Source organism: Artibeus jamaicensis, unplaced genomic scaffold (assembly GCF_021234435.1).
Source record: "Artibeus jamaicensis isolate MK-2021 breed Jamaican fruit bat unplaced genomic scaffold, CSHL_Jam_final scaffold_916, whole genome shotgun sequence".
Lineage (NCBI taxonomy): Eukaryota > Metazoa > Chordata > Mammalia > Chiroptera > Phyllostomidae > Artibeus > Artibeus jamaicensis.
In genome coordinates, this window is record NW_026522059.1 from 25703374 (window position 1) to 25720891 (window position 17518).

The window sequence follows — 17518 nt, forward strand, 5'->3', positions numbered from 1 at the left end:
GGGCTCCAGAGAACAGAGCACAGCCCTGCCACCTTTCGCCCTTTGGCGCATCAGCAGTGGTCCCGAAGGACCTGGAGGCTGTCACGGGGCAGTAATGGCAGCACCCAGGAGCGGTGAGGCTCCAGGGGAATCGTGAGAGGCAGCGCCAGGGCTGGAAGCCCCAGGAGAGGGCACCCTTAGCAAGGGCGTCAGGGTCCTCAAGACAGAAACACTGCAGGGAGCAGACACCTCTGCAGAGTGAGCTGGAGGAGGTGGGCAGAGCGGTGCACTGCAAGTCAGGCAGGACAGGGCTGTGGCTTCTAGAAATGCTGCTGAAATAACTGGGAGAGGCTGGCGGGAGGATGGGGGTGCTTGACCACGGTGGGCGCCTCACACAGAACTGTGGTTCACTACGGTGGAGGTCACCCCTCTCGGCCAGGCAACCAGGGATGGTCAGGTGTCTCTTTTTTAAAATTTCATTTACTCCTAGTTTTGCACACAAATGTTTATCTCTTACATGAATAAAACTCGAGTGTTGTTCACTTGATGTTTCTCAGAGTTCCTGACCCAAACCTGGCCTTTACCACAGTCCCAGGAACGCTAGCTCCCTCCCCACACACCCAACAGAGCAGTTCCCCATTGGAGGCGGAGAAACAAGCAGAGTGTGGTCCAGAGGCTGTAAAGTCTCACCCCAGGGCCCTCCTGCGCTCCCCAATGGTGGGAGGGCCTGTGGTGTTGGATGTGGTCTTTCCGTCCCACCCTTCCACCCTCTCCTCTTCTGGGTTGTCCTCAGTCTCTCCCCACTCACTCCTGGCAACCCCGGACTGGCGTCTCCCTAGGTGCGTAGTCTGTTGAGTTGCCTGCAGTTACCTTCACGTCAGCACCCTCTGCCAGGTGCCCCCTGAAACTGCTTCAGATCTTCATCCTGGAAGTTCTATAATTTGATCACCATCTCTTAGTCTCTAGATTTCTCATTCTTTTAATAACACACTAAAGATTTTTTAAAGATTTTATTTGTTTTTGGGGGGGGAGAAAGAGAGGGAGAGAGAAACATTGATCGATTGCCTCCTCTACGCTCTCCGGCTGGGGACTGAGCCCACAACCTAGGCACGTGCCCTGACTGGGAATCAAATCCACAACCCCCATCGCTTTGCAGGACCATGCCCGCCCACCTGAGCCACAGTGGTCAGGGCTGAAGATTTTTTAAAAACCATCTAGAGGACTTCAGTCTCCTAATCCACCCAGCAGCCCCCACTCCACCTTCTTCTAGTCCACGAGTTCTTCCTCACCTCTTGCCACCTCCCTACCAAACAGGACTCAGTGACTCACCTGGGTTGGGGTGGGCTGGAGGGTGCAGGGGCCAGTCCCAAGGAAAAGGGGAGCACTGCCTACGGAGGGCAGAGCACAGCTCATGCTTTCTACCTCAGTGCCTTTGCAAAGCTGCATTCTCCGTTTCCCCCACGCTTGACTTTCTTTCAACTTAGCTAACCCTGCTCATCATGGTTCAGGTCTCCATTCAAATATCCCTTCCCTGGGGTCGGCCTACCCTGTCCTCCCACTGCAGGCTCTGTCCTCCCATAACACGCTGTGTCCCAAGCACATATGACAGTGGCCATGGCTGGGTATCTGTCAGGGCAAGATGGGAAGATTTGTGCTGCTGGGCCCTCCGGCCAGAGGGACCTCAAGTGATCACCTCTGGTGCAGACACACCTTCCCCTCCTCCTGCCACCCCCCTCCCCCCGCCACCCCACTGCTGAGAACACTGGTGTTTTGTCAGCCCTAGGAAGATTTTTGTATTGTAAGCAATGGAAAACCCAGCGCAAAATAGACTAAACAATAAAAGGAACTTATTAAGTTACGTAATTAACTTATATAACCTGCATGTGTGTACATTGGGGTTACAGGCATGGTTTGATGTAGACTCTAGCTCCCTTTCTCTGAGCTTCTTCCTTTTCTGCCCTCCTCGCAGTGTTGGCTTCATGCTCAGGTTTGCTTCCCCTAAGCTCACAAGATGGTTAATGGCAAAAACCAAGGCTATGTGTTTCCTGGGCTACACCCGAGTAAGAGACAGTGAATACTCTGCAATGGTCCACAGGGGCCTGGGGTTCACCCTAACTGCAGCACCTGAGGACCCGTGCCCACTCCTCGTTGCTGTGAAAGGTCTTTGCAGTGATCGTGGAGCCGGCAGGTCCCGTGTGAATGCTTGAATTGGGAATTGCAAAGTCTGTTTCACTATGATCCCACCTTCAAGGACAAGGCTGCTGTCCTTTTTCTTCTGTTCTATTTCACAAAGTTGTAAGTGATGCAGGCTCTGGCACCAAGTCTTCCTGGGGCTCCCTGGGAAAAGACGACTGTTTCCCGACAGATGTGTTGCTGACAGGTGCCACACTGAAAACTTCCTTACTCCACAGAATTATAAACCCTTCCACGCTCTGCCATGCTACTGGGCTTGAAACTCCTACACCTACGCTGCCCTGAAAATAAAATGCATCCTTCCCAAGTGCTTGAAATATGGAGCTAGGAACTGGATTGTGCCCCCTTCAAAATTCATGCACTGAAGCCCCGACCCCCAGTGTTTGGACATTGGACATTGGACAATCGTATGTGGACGCTGGGCCTTTAAAGTGGTAATTAAGTTCAAACGAGACCACAGGGTGGGGCCCTCATTCCCTACGGCTGGTGTTCTTAAAGGAAGAGGAGGAGATACCAGGAATGGCACACAGAGTGAAGGCCGTGTGGGGACTCGGTGAGAAGGTGGCCATCAGAGGCCACGGAGAGAGGCCTCGGAAGAAACCAACCCGGCCAGCACTGTGACCTGGGGCTCCCAGTGTCCAGAGCTGTGAGAAGATGAACCTCTGTGGCGTCAGCCATCCAGTCTGTGGTATTTTGTTGCGGCAGCCCGGGCGGCACCGAGACACGTGGTTACACTCCAACCTCTCAGTAGGATGATCTCCAGCAGTGACCGGGTGACAGAGTGGTAACAACCAGCCCTCCAGGGACGATGGCCTGATTTATAGATGTGCCAGTCGCCACTGTGTAAATACTCTTCCTACGGCGTGTTTCAGGCTGTCAGTGTGATATCACTGAGTATCGAGCTGGGAAGAGACATACGCCCTTGGCTTTCACCGGCCAGAGCCACTGGCTCCAGCATGCCACGCTTTGTCAGCTGACCCCAGGAACATACAGTGTAGGAGCTCCTTGTGTGGCAGGACCTGGTTCACTTTTTTTTTTGTTTGCTTGTTTTTTAGTAAAGTGGCATTTTAGTAGCTTTCATCTACTCCCACCCAATCACACGCACATATACACAGGCGCCTACGCACTCTGGTCCAGGGCTCTCCAAACAAGAAGTGACTTAAATATGGAATGGTCCACGTATTCTGCTATCCCTGTACTCCTCACATTTAACTCCACATCTGTTTGACACTCTAACGGGAGACAGGAGCGGAGCAGAGCTGTGCGGAGTTGGCTGACCTCTGTTCCAGACCCAGCCAGCTCTCCTTGAGGGCCAACAGTGGGAAAGGTATTTTCCAACCAACCTGGGATTTGCAATTCCATTTCTTCATTGTTTCTTTATTCATACAAACCAGGTAGTTCCCAGAGACCTTCGCTCTTTTTCCCATTATCTACCCAACACAGTTCAGCCTACGTGGGGACGTATGTGCTAACTTTATATCCATCGTGGGTTTCACATCCCTCCCCAGAGCAGCTTTGAAAAGTGAAATCTGTTACTGAGCATCACAGTTCTGATGCAGGAGACAGCACAGGAAGAGCTCTGCTGTTGCTGGCCAGCAGCTAGTGTCCTGGTTGCCAGGCAAATGCCTTTTGGTGCTTGGGTAGGATAAATGGTAAACCAAGGCAGGGCAGAGGAGGGAGAAGTCTCACTCATTGACTTAGCAGTCCTGAGCCCGGTCTGAGAAATCACCAGGCATTCTAAACATCACAAGCAAAATTACAAGCTCAGGGGGAGGGGAGCCCTTGAAAGTCTATGTGTATTGTCTCCACTAGCTGGGAAAAGGAGAGTCTTGAGACTGTGTGTTCATCCCAAAGCCTGGAAGTGGGAGAAGGAAGGGGTCCACAGAGCCCAAAGAAAAAGCCCATAAAGTAACTTTGGTTAATTGCCTGCCCCCTTTCACATATGCAAAGTGAACAAATGGAGTCTGGGGCAAGATAAGGATTCGGGCTAACAGACCTCCACAGATGCCTCCATCTGGGTAGTCACATCTCCCCCGGGGAAGCTAGCACCACCTTTACCTATCAATCAATAGATAACTCCCTCACTCCCATCCTGCCAACTATTTAAGTCCTCAAAACAAAGAACTCTCACTCTCCAGCCTGGCCAACCTTGCTCTTCCCATCCTTGCTCTTGCCTTTCCCCTCCACCTTAGCTAGGCCTGTTCTCATCCATTAGAATATATCACTAATAAACCTTGCTCGCAAGCTAATACACTTGCTGATCTGTAATTCTTTACTGTGTTGGCAAGAAGAAGAACCAGGTTTCTTCCCTTAGCAGTTCCTTAGACAAATTTGGTGATTAATTGCATATTTTCCATTTCCCTCCAATGCAGGTTGTGTAGAATGTATACTGAGCTCCTCCCTCTGCCTTGGGCTGCAGCTAATGTTAAAGAATCTGCTTGTCCAAACACCAGGGCTGCAGGCAACAACGCCATTGCCTTTATTATGAACTCTGTCTTTACTGAATGATTACCAGCAGAATTCAAAAGAACCCCCTCCCCCATCTAAAGGCCTTAGTTCCTGTTCCTTCCGCATGTCCCCTCTTCCTTAGGAAACTGGACTCTACCTGGGGCAGCTGCTGGCATTTAGATCAGGGCGTGTGCAAGTGGCCATTGAGCGTCTGCTCCTGGCACCACGGCCACCGGTCTCCGAGCACTCGGTGTGCCCTCTGCCTTCTCCGGTCCCGTGGGGATTCCAGTATGACCGCGTCTTGGTGACGTGGCTGCAGATCCTGCTGGATTTTGTGGAGGAAAGACAGACGTTTTTTGAATTAGGAAAATATCCCGAGGTGGGCTGGAGCAGGCTCCAGCCTGAACACAGCTGATTGTGTGCCTCTTTTCCCAACATCACACCCAGTGACATTACATTGGTGGCTTGAAATTGATCACAGAGGGAGTATTTCATTGAGGGAAATCACCAAACATTCCAAATCAGGGCTTTTTCTGTCTCCCCCCCCCCCAATATCTCCTTACAGCACACCACTAAAAATATCCAAGAAAGAAAGAGAGAAAGAGAAAGAGAGAGAGAGAGAGAGAGAGAGAGAGAGAGAGAGAGAAGAAAGAAAAGAAGGGAAGGAGCCCCGCACAGGAGTCACAGCCTGCGCAGTCTCCGTCTTCCCCGCCCCACCCTTCCTGTCATTCCAGAAGCTCCTGGTGCTAAGTGGGAGCAACACAAATGCGAACCACACAGCCTCTGAAGGGACCTCCTCCCCTTCTGTCTCACTGACTTCCGTCCTCTCATTAGGACGTCGGGTGGACTCCAGGGCTGCAGGCTCCCTCCCAGCGCCCCTGCCATCTGATGGCTGCTTTCTGTTCTTTACCAGCGGTTCCCAAATGGAGAACGGGGGGAGGACTGCCATGAATACAGATGTCAGGGCCTAGTCTCTAAGACACCCCACCTGTGACTCTGGGCTGGGGACCAGGAGTCTGTGTTTTTAATAAGCCAGCCTGACCCAGACCCTGAGTTGGACTGACTTTGGAAACCACTACAAAAACATGTGTAGATACACTGAACTTCTCATACGTCAGCAGTGTCGGAGGGTTCGAACCCAGCCAGGGTTCGGGCTGCAGGACTCACTCAGCCTGTTCTGTTTTCCAGGTTGACAGACAACACCTCCAAGGGCTTCTGCTCTGTCATCCTCCAGCCCACATGACACGCGGAGTCTTGGTGACGGTCTTGATTACCCAGGGACACAAAGGCTGACTATGAGGCAGGAGATGGGGTGAATTGATGAACTGCCTCATGAAAAGCTTAATTACACAACGTCTTCTAATTTGTCATTTCCAAACGAAGCACAGAGGCTGCCAGGTGAGCTCAGCTGTGTCTAATGAAAGGTCGGCGTATCATCCCAGAGTGACTCACAGTTACACCCTCACACCCCCAACCCACCCCCGCGCTGATAATGAGTGGGTGCCCCCTCTCAGTGACTCCCAGACTTTACGATGCAAATGAATCACCTGGGGAGCTTGTGTAAAAAGCCCGATTGCCAGGCCCCTGCCGGGTTTCTGTTTCTGTCCATCCCCCCAACCCCTCCGCCCAGGTGGCCCTGGGAGTCCCCTTCTTTAGCAGGATCCCCTGGCGAATCCATTTGATGCAGCTGGTTTACTGAAGCCAAGCAGTTTTTCATGAAATGTCTGGTCTTAAGGGTAGTATCTTCCCTTAAGGAATTCCTCTGGAGTAACAATGAATCAGCTTTTTCCTTAGCTCTGTTTAGAAAATAAGTGCCAAATAAATAAATAAATATACAGTACCGAGTCTAGGAAAACAAACCAGGCATTCCAGCAGAGGCGAGTCTGTAATGCTGGGGGGCCATCGGGCCAGACACGCTTCCACCAAGAAGCTGGCAACTGATGAGTGACAGGAGAACGTCCCCAAGCAGGTGTGCCATTCCCTCAAAGGAAAGCGGGGGCGGGGAGGGTGAGGGTGACTGCAAAAACCCCCTGCTGCAACAGCTGGATGCAATGTTCCCCCACCAGGGTTAATTCAAGTGATTTCTCTTTGTGACGGTAATCACCAAATTAAATGTTTTAATTACTGAAATGATGTGTGCATTTCTTCTGAGAAAAGAGCCTCATCAGAACCCAGTATCCACTCCCCAGAGGGTCACGCTGCTTTGCTTGAAGCGAAGGGGGTGCCTGGGGTCCATTTTAATTTTGCCATGAAACCAGCTTGAGAAATAAGGGCCCAGAATGACAAGTATTCCCAGCCAGCTGTGACTTAATGAGCACAATTCAAAGCTTGGAACCTGCTAGCCACATCCATATTAATATGTCTGTGGAAAAAGGAAAAAAAAAACCACAGAGAAAATGATAAATCGTTATTTCTAGCGTTTGAAATGAATTTCAAATTGTTAAAATGGCAAACGCTGGTGAGCATGGCTTTGAGACAGCCGGGCTCTCAGCCTCCCCGCCTGCCCCGAGTGCTTGCTGCATCAGAGGCAGGGGAACCGGTGTTCACCCAGACCGGCACCCCCCTGGGTCACCGGCCAGGTCGGCCCGTTCTGCAGCAGAGGGGCAGCTGCTCCTCAGCTCCTGCGCCCGACCTGTGTCCATCCCCCCCACCCTGAGCCAGGCACCCCCGCCCCCACCACGGAGGCTGTTACTTTGAATTGTTTGTTGCATAACCATCTAAGTCATCGGGTGCATAGGAGTCTTCGAGATTCTGATCGCCCCAGTCACGAGCATGTGAAAATAATAAAAATGTCTTTTGCCAACATTTCGAGATCCTAAAAATAAGAAGTGCTGGGTAAGCCTGCAGCGTTAATAAGTACAAGGCGAGAGGTGGGTGTTGGTGGGGCAAAGGAAACGCAGCGTGAAGAGAAACCTCAGTCTGCGTAGTTTGACATTCAACTCAAAATAGCCACCTGGTCAGGCAGGGGGAGAGGGCCCCTGGGCAAATGAGCCGTCCTGTAGCACCTCGTGGGTGGGGGTAATGTGACTCTGGCTCTGGAGAGAAGAGTGTCAACACTCCCAAGGTGAAGGACTTTTCATTCCCCTGAACTTGAACTCTGCTGTTTGTCGTTGTTGTTAGCAGTGGTGGTGGTGTGTGTGCATACGTGTGCCTCTGTGTGTGTAACTGGTGGGCCATCATAATTCAGAACAAAGGCTTTCAAATCAAACACAACCCCTGGTCTTCCATTTTTTCATCTGGAAAGGGGACTAAAGTACCAATCCCACTGGGCATTTTCTGATACTTAAATGAGAAAATTTACATACGTGCTTCGACTCAGAGCCCGTCACAGGGTGAAGAGGGTTGACATTACCTCTGACACCTGTCTCAGTGGCATGGGGTGGCAGGTCATTCTTCGATTAAAAACATCTGCACATGGTGGCCACTCAGAAACTAGCATTTCAATTCAGTGCCTAGTAATAAAACTCTGATGGTTGTGACACCTTTGTGAAAAAGGGCAAAGTATTTCACTTTTGCTTTCGTGTGAGGTTCATGGTTAAATCTGGATAGATGATGTGACCCAGGAGTCATGTCTAAAACTAGAAGAGGGAGTGACCGTCCCCGTCATCAGTGACCAGATTCTAAACCCACCAACGGTCCAGGAGAAAGTGGGGGTGGGAGAGGCACAGTCGCCAGAAGAACAGCAGGCCTCATTTTCCCTGCTGGACCACGGCTTGAATTCCAAATTCCTCAATACTGGATTTGGGATTCAGGCTGTGGACTTGAATCCCAACCTCAGTCTCCTCATCTGTAAAACAGTCACAGTAACACAAAACAGTCACAATAACAGTGTGATGTGTCCCTTTCCCCGAATCACAAGGGGGCAGCGTGGACCTCACAGGTAGTATCTGCAACGTGCTTAAAACAGCACCACACTCATAACGGCACTGAACACACGCGAGTTCCCTTCTCCAGCCAGGCGCAGGCTCTCACAGCCGTCCACAGCCAGAGGCTGTCAGTCTCCCCGGCCTGCAGGTCCCTCAGCAGTCTTTTAAATCCTAGCAGATTGGATATTCTTCATTGTCATCTGTTATGGTTGAATTTGTCCCTGTGTAGAAGTAGAAGTCCCACCCCCAGTACTTCAATATCACCTTATGTGGAAATAGGGTTTTTACAGAGGTAACCAAGTTAACATGAGGTCATTAGGGTTGGCTCTCATTGAATCTTACTGGTATTTTTATAAAAAGGGGACATTGGGACACACAAGACCATATGAAGACACAAGGAGGAGTGCCCTGTCAAGACAGAAGATTGGAGAGATGCCTCTACAAGCCAAGGGATGACAGATTGCTGGTGAGTCACCAGAAGCTAGGCAAGGACGGGTCCCCCAACAGGTTTCAGAGGGAACGTGGCCCTGCTGAGAGCTGGATTTCAGACTCCTAGCTTCCAGAGCTTTGAGACAATACATTTCTGTCCAGTTTGTGCGACTTCGTTGGAGCAGACCTGGGAAGCTACTCCGCCACCCTCCCTCCCTCCTTCCAGCCGAAAGTTGGCTGTGCACAGAACAGAATCGAAGATTGGGGAATTCGGTCAAAGCAGGCTGTGGAAACCCCCCAGAGGGCTCCTCTGGGATAAACTGAGCAACCGGACCAGAAAGAGGTCCTTTGGCTTTGAGATGGACAGACATACACTCATTTATACTCCCAAACCACTGTTTTTGAGACTAATGTTGACCCTTGAACAAGGTCAACAAGTGGACCCTTGACCTGCACAGGTCCACTTATATGCAGATTTTTTTTTCAGGAAAATACTATAAAAGTGTTTTGTCTTCCTTATGACTTGTAAATAACATTTCCGCCCAGACTGTGTTATTAAAAGAATGCCCTGTATAATATATATGGTATTAACAGGTACACGTTAATGCTTCACGCTATCAGTAAGGCTGCCGGTCAGCAGCAGGCTCTTAGCAGTTAAGTTTGGGGAGAGTCAAAGTTCTATGCTAGTTTTTGACCCTGGGGGTTGGGGCTGGTGCCCCTAACCCCTGTGTTAGCCAAGGTTCGATTGTATGTTCCTGAAATCTTTAGGTTTCTCGTAGAATTCTGTTAACATTTGCTTTCAATGTACATTTCTTTAGTGTGTTTCAGTGATTTTACTGACTTTAAATAATAAACCTTTATTAAGTTCTTTACATCCTTTTAACCCTCACAACAATCCTCTGAAGTGGGCGCCACTACTAAGCTCATTTTACAGATGAGAGAACTTAGGCTCAGAGAAGGTAAGCAGTTTTCCCAAGCCCATGCAGCTGCTAAATGGCGGAGCTGGAGTTCATGCGGGGAGTCCAACGCCAGGGCCGCCATGTGGAATTAGAGCTGACTCTTGATCAGCACTGTTTGAACGGGACAGGTCCACTTACACACAGATTTTGTTCTACTCACCTCTCTTCAGTGGCCTGTGCAGTTCAAGACCACGTTGTTCAAGGGCCAACTCCATGGCTGGGGTCCAGCATCGTGGTTCCACTCAGATTTTCCACTGTGAGGTAGGTTGGTGCCTTCAACCCTCCCCAAACCAAACTGTTCAAGAGTCAGCTGTGGACTTGACCTTCTGTCCATGGTTCTGCATCCGAGGGGTCACCAGTGGCGCATCAGGAATATGCTAACAAAGTCCTATTGTCACCGATGGGTACTTGTGCTTAGACCTATGTTGGTTGGGTCTGTAACAAAGATATACAGACTTTTTTGGGGTCGCTATTCACTAAACAATGCAGTATAACTATTTACATAACATTTACTACATTGCATTAAGTAATAGAAGTAATCTAGAGAAGATTTAAGGTACAGGGTAGGGCAAAAGTAGATTTGCAGTTGTTAGTATGGAAAAGAATACAATAATTAATGAATAATAATTCAAGAATAACCTCTGTGTTTCACATACAACTGTAAACCCACATTTTCCCTGCCCTGTATGCGGGAGGATATGCATAGATTACATGCAAATATGAGACAATTTGATATGTGGGACTTGAGCATCTGAGGACTTTAATATCCACAGGAGATCCTGGAATCACTGAACAGTCTCTAAAAACTGTAACAAACACACACAAGCACGTACTCTGAGATGCTCCATTTCACATTCGATGTCACGGCGACAATCACAGCACAAACTTGCGCTGCCAGACACCCTTTTGTAGAGAAAACCTCGTTTATTCACTTAGTCATTCAATTAACCCACGTTTATGGAGTATGTACTATATCCTTTTATGACCTTCCTGTAACTATATTGATTAGGAAGACCAAGGCTCTACTCTCATTTCTTAAAAATGTCCAGATCTGTGCATATCCATTCACTTAACAGCACACCCAACGTGACACTGAGTTGTGCACTAATTGGCACTGCAGGGGGTGAACATGCCATATTCCTATTGTAACGTTTGTTATATTTTTGGATGCTGCTTGATTGACTTTGGTGTTCATGGTAGGAAATATTGGCAGTTGGAAGAGAAATGCGAGTGATTCCTTCCATTTTTGAAGCAAACATTTTCCATTATTCTTCTTTTAAGGTTTTAGATCAGTTGAGCTGAAGGACATCCCAAGGTTGCAAAGTAGGTGGTTAAAAGCACCTGCTTTTTTCACATGTGAAAATCAGGATTTTATCAATTCCACGCAACAGAAATATGATGCAGGAGGACAAACTCGATCTGAGGCCAATCTTAATCTAATTTATATTTTTGATTTTTATCTGGACAGTCTCATTTCCCTTGTTGTTTGATCATTATAAGCTGTAAATATGGCTGCTTGAAACTATAAGAAATTTATACAGAAAAAAAGAAATTTATGTTATAATTCAGTGTGAAGTTTCTTTTGAAAACAGATACAAGGCCTGTGAACTGTCACCCCTGACCACCATGGAACAGTCTGTTACTGGGCAACACCGACAGAGCCCATTTTTCCTCCCCTTTCAGCTGCCCCACCCCCCTCTAAACTGAGATCGTGGATCAGTCCGGACTCAGTTACTTGCAATGAAATGTGCGATCTGCTACGGAGCATGTTGAAGTGGCAGAATGTTAGATGCGGTGCCCAGAGGTCACCCTGTAGGCCACCCATTCAGCCTGCTCCCAATTGGGCTGAACTGGGCTTCTGAAAAGTCTGACTCGACCTTGTTGCAGGTGAGAATGTCCTGGAGATTCTCTGCTCTGATGCGACCCCGAGCAAAGCTTTATAGGAAGGTCTGGGCTTCCGCTCCTGATGAGAAAGACAATGAGTTTCATAGAAGTGAGCCTACTCACCCACCAAGAATGGAACGTGATACTTCCGCTAGTGACGCACTTACTAACTTGATTGAAGGAATAGTTTCTCTTTACAGAACATATTTTATAAATAGCTTATTTTCTTTTTCACATAGTTAATACATGTTCATTGCTGATAAATATGAAAATACAAATAGCAAGAATAGAAAGTCTATTAAAATATTCATAATCTTACCCCTGGCTGGGGTGGCTCTGTGGATTGAGTGCGGGCCTGTGAATCAAAGGGTCACCAGTTTGATCCCCAGTCAGGGCACATGCCTGGGCTTCAGGCCAGGTCCCCAGTTAGAGGAGTGTAGGCAGGCGACCACACATTGATATTTCTCTCCCTCTCTCCTTCACTTCCTGTCTCTCTGAAGATAAATACAATCTTTTTTTAAAAAATTAGAAACTTTAGAAAAGAGGTATGATGGTCATGCTTAAAAAGATCACTTTAAAAAATAATAAAAATAAAAAACAAGTTTATACAGTAAAAAATAAAAATTCATAATCTAAATACTTGAGAAAAGCCACTGTTGACATTTGGATGTGCATCCTCTAGATCAAAGTCAGCAAATGTTTCTGTCAAGGACTAGGAATAGTGAGCGTTGTAGCTTTGTGGAAGAAATAAAACCGAGTCTGTTATGTAGGTATATATGCAAGAGAATTGCCATAAAAGTCTTACTGACAAAATTTAAAATATAATAATAACAACAAAAAACAACAATAACAAGTAAGTGCAATTTTTTGTAATATAGATCTACTCATGGTAAAAATGGAATTCTTTGTTGGGGAATGAACGACATTTTCTTTAATTGGAGTTCAAAGTTAGTGTTTCGGGTCTTCACCAAAATCTGTTGCAAATGTTCATCTCTTAATACTGATCTGTAATGAAATTTTCTGTATTTCATCTTTGAAAAAGTCTTTTTCTCACAGCTAGGTTCTATTAAATACTGATATCAATCCACAAGCATACAATTTTAATCAAGCATATTCATTTTTTCAGAAGGTAGTTTTAGAATTCTATTAGAGTCTTATTTGTCTTTTGGTATACCATTACAATGCAGATTAATCACTTTCAGTTGAAGGTTACACGGAAGGGCCTCAAAATCCAGTTACATGGATTTTGAACTATGGAAATTCCCTTTACACTTGCACGGAGGTTCAAAAAATGCTGTTGAAGCTGTAGTTTGAGCTCTGAAAATATGTCCACGAAAATTTTGTGTGGGAACAGAGGTCTCATTTCACACTTTAACTTTGGAAAGCCCAGAAAGTGTAATAAGCAGCTTGACCTTACCTGTGATTCAAACAATGTTAGTTACCATCAACATGACTATTGCAGTATGTAAGTTTGCATATAAACAGTTTTGTTTTTTAATTTTAGGTGGAATTAAGGAGCATCATCAACTCTGCAGCAAAAGTTAATTTTCAAAGCCTTTCAGTTTTCAGTGATAATGATTGCTTATTAAATAGATGAACAGATAAATAAAAAATAACAAAGGGAAGTTCCCACTAAGACAAAATTCAATCTCAGGCCAAAGTTCAAAAATTGCAGTAAGATTTTACCACTGCTAAGCCGCAGAACTTAGTGGAGTAGTGAAAGTCCGGATATTTAGCTTCTGCTGTTGACAACAATTCATGGAACTGATAATGGCTTCATCCACAGCAACAAATGACGCTTCTGGTTCAATGACACACGATAGGCCCAAGTATTTCCTCCATGTACCGGCTGAGGAATCGCACAATGGGGGACCATAGCTTTTAATACCCTGCCTTTTTACAAGCTTTGCAACTTTCCCCACAATATTTCTCTGCCCCACACATATTGTTTTCCCACCATCATTGGTAGCACATCTTAGCAGATCCACTTCAGGTTGTAATGATTCAGTTTTCTCAGCTTCTTTGAGTATATTCTCACCTTTAGTTGTCCCATACACACTATTCAAAGAAGCTGATTTTTAAAAAGATTCTATTTATTTTTAGAGAGAGGGGAAGGGAAGGAGAAACAGAGGGAGAGAAGCATCAATGTGTGGTTGCCTCACGCGCCGCATCCCCGCCCCCGCGGGGTCCTGGCTCGCAACCCAGGCACCTGCCCTGACTGGGAATCAAACTGGTGACCCTTTGGTTTGCAGGCCAGCATACAATCCACTGAGCCACACTAGACAGGGCCTGAAGCTAATTTTTTAGCCACTGCAAACTTGGCATTAATTTCTCAAATTAACAACTGAGTGCTATCGGTAACATCTATCAACTCATCATGAGCCAAAGAAAACCACTCAAAATAATTGGCTTTTTAAAAAATTGACTACTAATGTTGCTCCCAAAATCTTCACATTTTGAATTAATTGAAGAAAATGTAATAGTCTCTCTTTTTAGAGAAAAGGATTGCTTTGTATTTTTAGATTTTATTTATTTATTTTTAGGGAGAGAAGAGGGAGGGAGAAAGAGAGGGAGAGAAACATCACTGTGTGAAAGATACATTGACTGGTTGCCTCCTGCACACCCCCAGCTGGGGACCTGGCCCACAACCCAGGCAGGTGCCCTGACCGCAAATCGAACCAGCGACCTTTAGACCAAAGGCTGATGCTCACTCCACTGAGCCACACTAGCCAGGGCTCTAATAGTCTTAAACTCGTCTAATAGCCTTACTTTTCCCTGGATATATTTTTCTTGGCTGTTACAATCAAATACGATTTAATTAACTCACCTTTGATAAATGGCATTCCTGGCTTGGTTAGCGATGGGCCACTCAAAAATGAGCCACTTTGGTTGCAGTCTCCTTTTCATGTTTTATTTTTGTGGAGAAATTCTGTTGTCGTGAGACATGGCACTCTTAACTCTCTAATTTTTCTCGTTGCTGCTTTCTGTGAGCTGTGAACGTCGTGACGAGCGCTTGACCTGCTGATGTGGACGTGCGCTGTGTTTTTCAGCGTAGCGATGGTGTCACTGCACGCTTTGCCAGAGTCAATGACAAATGATCCACGCTCCACTGTGCCTAATGGTGTGACGATCAAAGTCCAGTTTTCCCCATTTTGTTTTGACATGGCAGGTACGCACATATTATATACATACAATATAATAAAATACGTATAATGCCACCACACAGTGATAGTGCTCTCAAAATACTGTCAAATGGTAACCGCACCACTGCAAGTTGTGGTGCATTGTTGCAATGTAACTCTTTTCAAGATTTTATTTATTTTTAGAGAGAGGGGAAGGGAGAGAGAAAGAGGGGGAGAGGAACAATGATGTGAGTGGGAAACGTCGATCAGCTGCCTCTCATGCACACCCCAACCCGTGACCAAACCGGCAACCCAGGCATGGGCCCTGACTGGGAATTGAACCAGTGACCTGTCACTCTGCAGGATGATGCCCAACCCACTGAGCCACACGTCAGGGCTGTAAAGCAAATCTGGTGCTACGGGAGTTGGGTCAAATTTCACAGGTTAAGGGCACAGTTCTCCACGAAACTTCTTTCACCTCAGACACCAGCCTCACTCTTTGGGCTTCCCAGCAATCTACACCTCTGACCAGCCGGCTACAAGTTTGGGGCTCCCCCCACCTCCTGAGGTTCGGTGATTCACTAGAATGACTCACACCACTCAGGAAGGTGCTATACTTGTGAATACAGTTTTATTATAAAGGATACAATCAGGTTTAGCTAAATGAAGAGAAGCATAGGGAGGAATTCGGAGGGTGACAAATGTGAAGCTTTCATGTTCTCAGGATGTGTCCCCCTCTCAGCATATTGACGCATTTCAACAACCAGGGACGCTCACCTTAGGTTGACGTTTAGAGCTTTTGTTGGAGTTTTATTACGTAGACATGATTCATTGAATCAGTGGCCAAGAGGATGAAGTCAATCTCTAGCCCCTGTCTCCTCCTCAGAGGTCGTGCTGATATTGGCTCCAAATGGTTCTCGTCAGATGGCTGGTCTTCCTGCTGTGGCCTGTCCCCATTCTGCATCATCTGATCAGCATAAACTGTCCGGCATAAACTCACAAGTCACCTCATGAGCATGGACCATCAGGACCTGCCACGAATAACATAGACAATCCTATTACCTGGGCAACTCCGAGAACTTAGATGGTACCTCCCAGGAACTAGGAACAAATGCCAGCCAAATTCTTTACTATCCAACAGCCACCGGGCAGCATTGCAGACCACAGAGGGTGCCACATCCTGGGTCTGTTACGGCTCTTCACCTCTGCCATTGCAGCGTGCACGGGGGCTCACCCATAAGCCAATGAGTGTGTCCCCATAAAACTTCATTTATAGACACTGAAACTTGAATGTCATATAATTTTCCCGTGTCATAAATTCTTTTTTGTTTTCCAACCGTTGTCAAAAATGTAAAAATTATCTTTAGCTCACAAGCTACACAACAGGAAGCAGACCAGCTTTGGCCCCTATCCTATAGTTTCCTGACTCTGGTCTCTTCTAGATCAAGGGAGGACCGGCCAACTACAGCCTGAGAGCTGAATCCTGGACTCTGTTTCTGTAAATAAGGTTTTACCGACATAGCCACGCTCATTCATTAATGTATTGCCGTGGCTGCTTCGGAGTTGTGACAACTACTTTTGCAACGGAAACTGTACAGCCTGCAGAGCTTAAAATACTTACAACTTGGCCCTTTCTAGAAACATCTGCTGACCCTAGCTAGCCCAGTAAAAAGGAGGAGTCCAGGTATATTGGCTTTATTATTTCATCTAATTACGTTAACATGGTTAGGTAGGAGATATTATTCGTTACTTTACGAATGGGCACCTAAAGCTTAGAGATATGAAGGAATGTGCCCAAGGTCACACAGCTTATAAATATTGAAGTTGGGTTCAAATGCAGACTTCTGGTGGCTGTTGGCATTCATTGGGTTGTGGCTGTATGTTTCCAATCTGCTTGATGTCACTTTGCTTTCTCTTCGGGGTCATATCTCCCTCTGCTTCTTATAAGGACACTTTGTGGCTGCACACGGGGCCCGCTTGGATAATCCCATCCCAAGTTCCATAACTTTAGCCTCTCTTCAGTGTAAGGTAACACTCAGCAGTTCCAGGGATGGCAGACCTGGCCTGCTGAGAACCATGATTCAACCTCCTGCACAGGAGGCACTGCCAGGCATCTGTGCAGGTGTTACAGAGCAGATGTCCTTTCACCTCTCCAGATCCACTGTCTACTCTCATCCTGCTGTGCCCCTGGGGGCTGACTGTGTGGACTGGCCTCTGGTTTCTGGGTGGGTCTTGCTAATGACAGTCACGGGTGGACACTGTTTTCCTGGCTTCCTCTGCTGCCTGGGTCCAGTGAATCCTCACAGGCCACAGCTCCTGTCAGGTGACCCTCCCCGTATGCCACCATCTCCAGGTTCTGGGAACCGCTCCTTCCATGCCCCCTCCAGTCTAGGGTGGCAGTATCCCCAGCCCTGCACTGCCCCTGGCTGGTCACACACCTTTGTGTGTTGCTCTTTTAATAGATGTTCCTTAATCACCCAGTTTTAGTGTGTCAGCGATTTCCTGTTGGCCCTCTGTGTCAAATCAGAGATCTATTTATAAGAAAGTTTACTAACAGCATTCTTTAGAGTAACAAAAACTCAAAAACAGTTTAAATAACAAATAGGAGACTGGTTAAACAAATTATGTTGTCTTCATA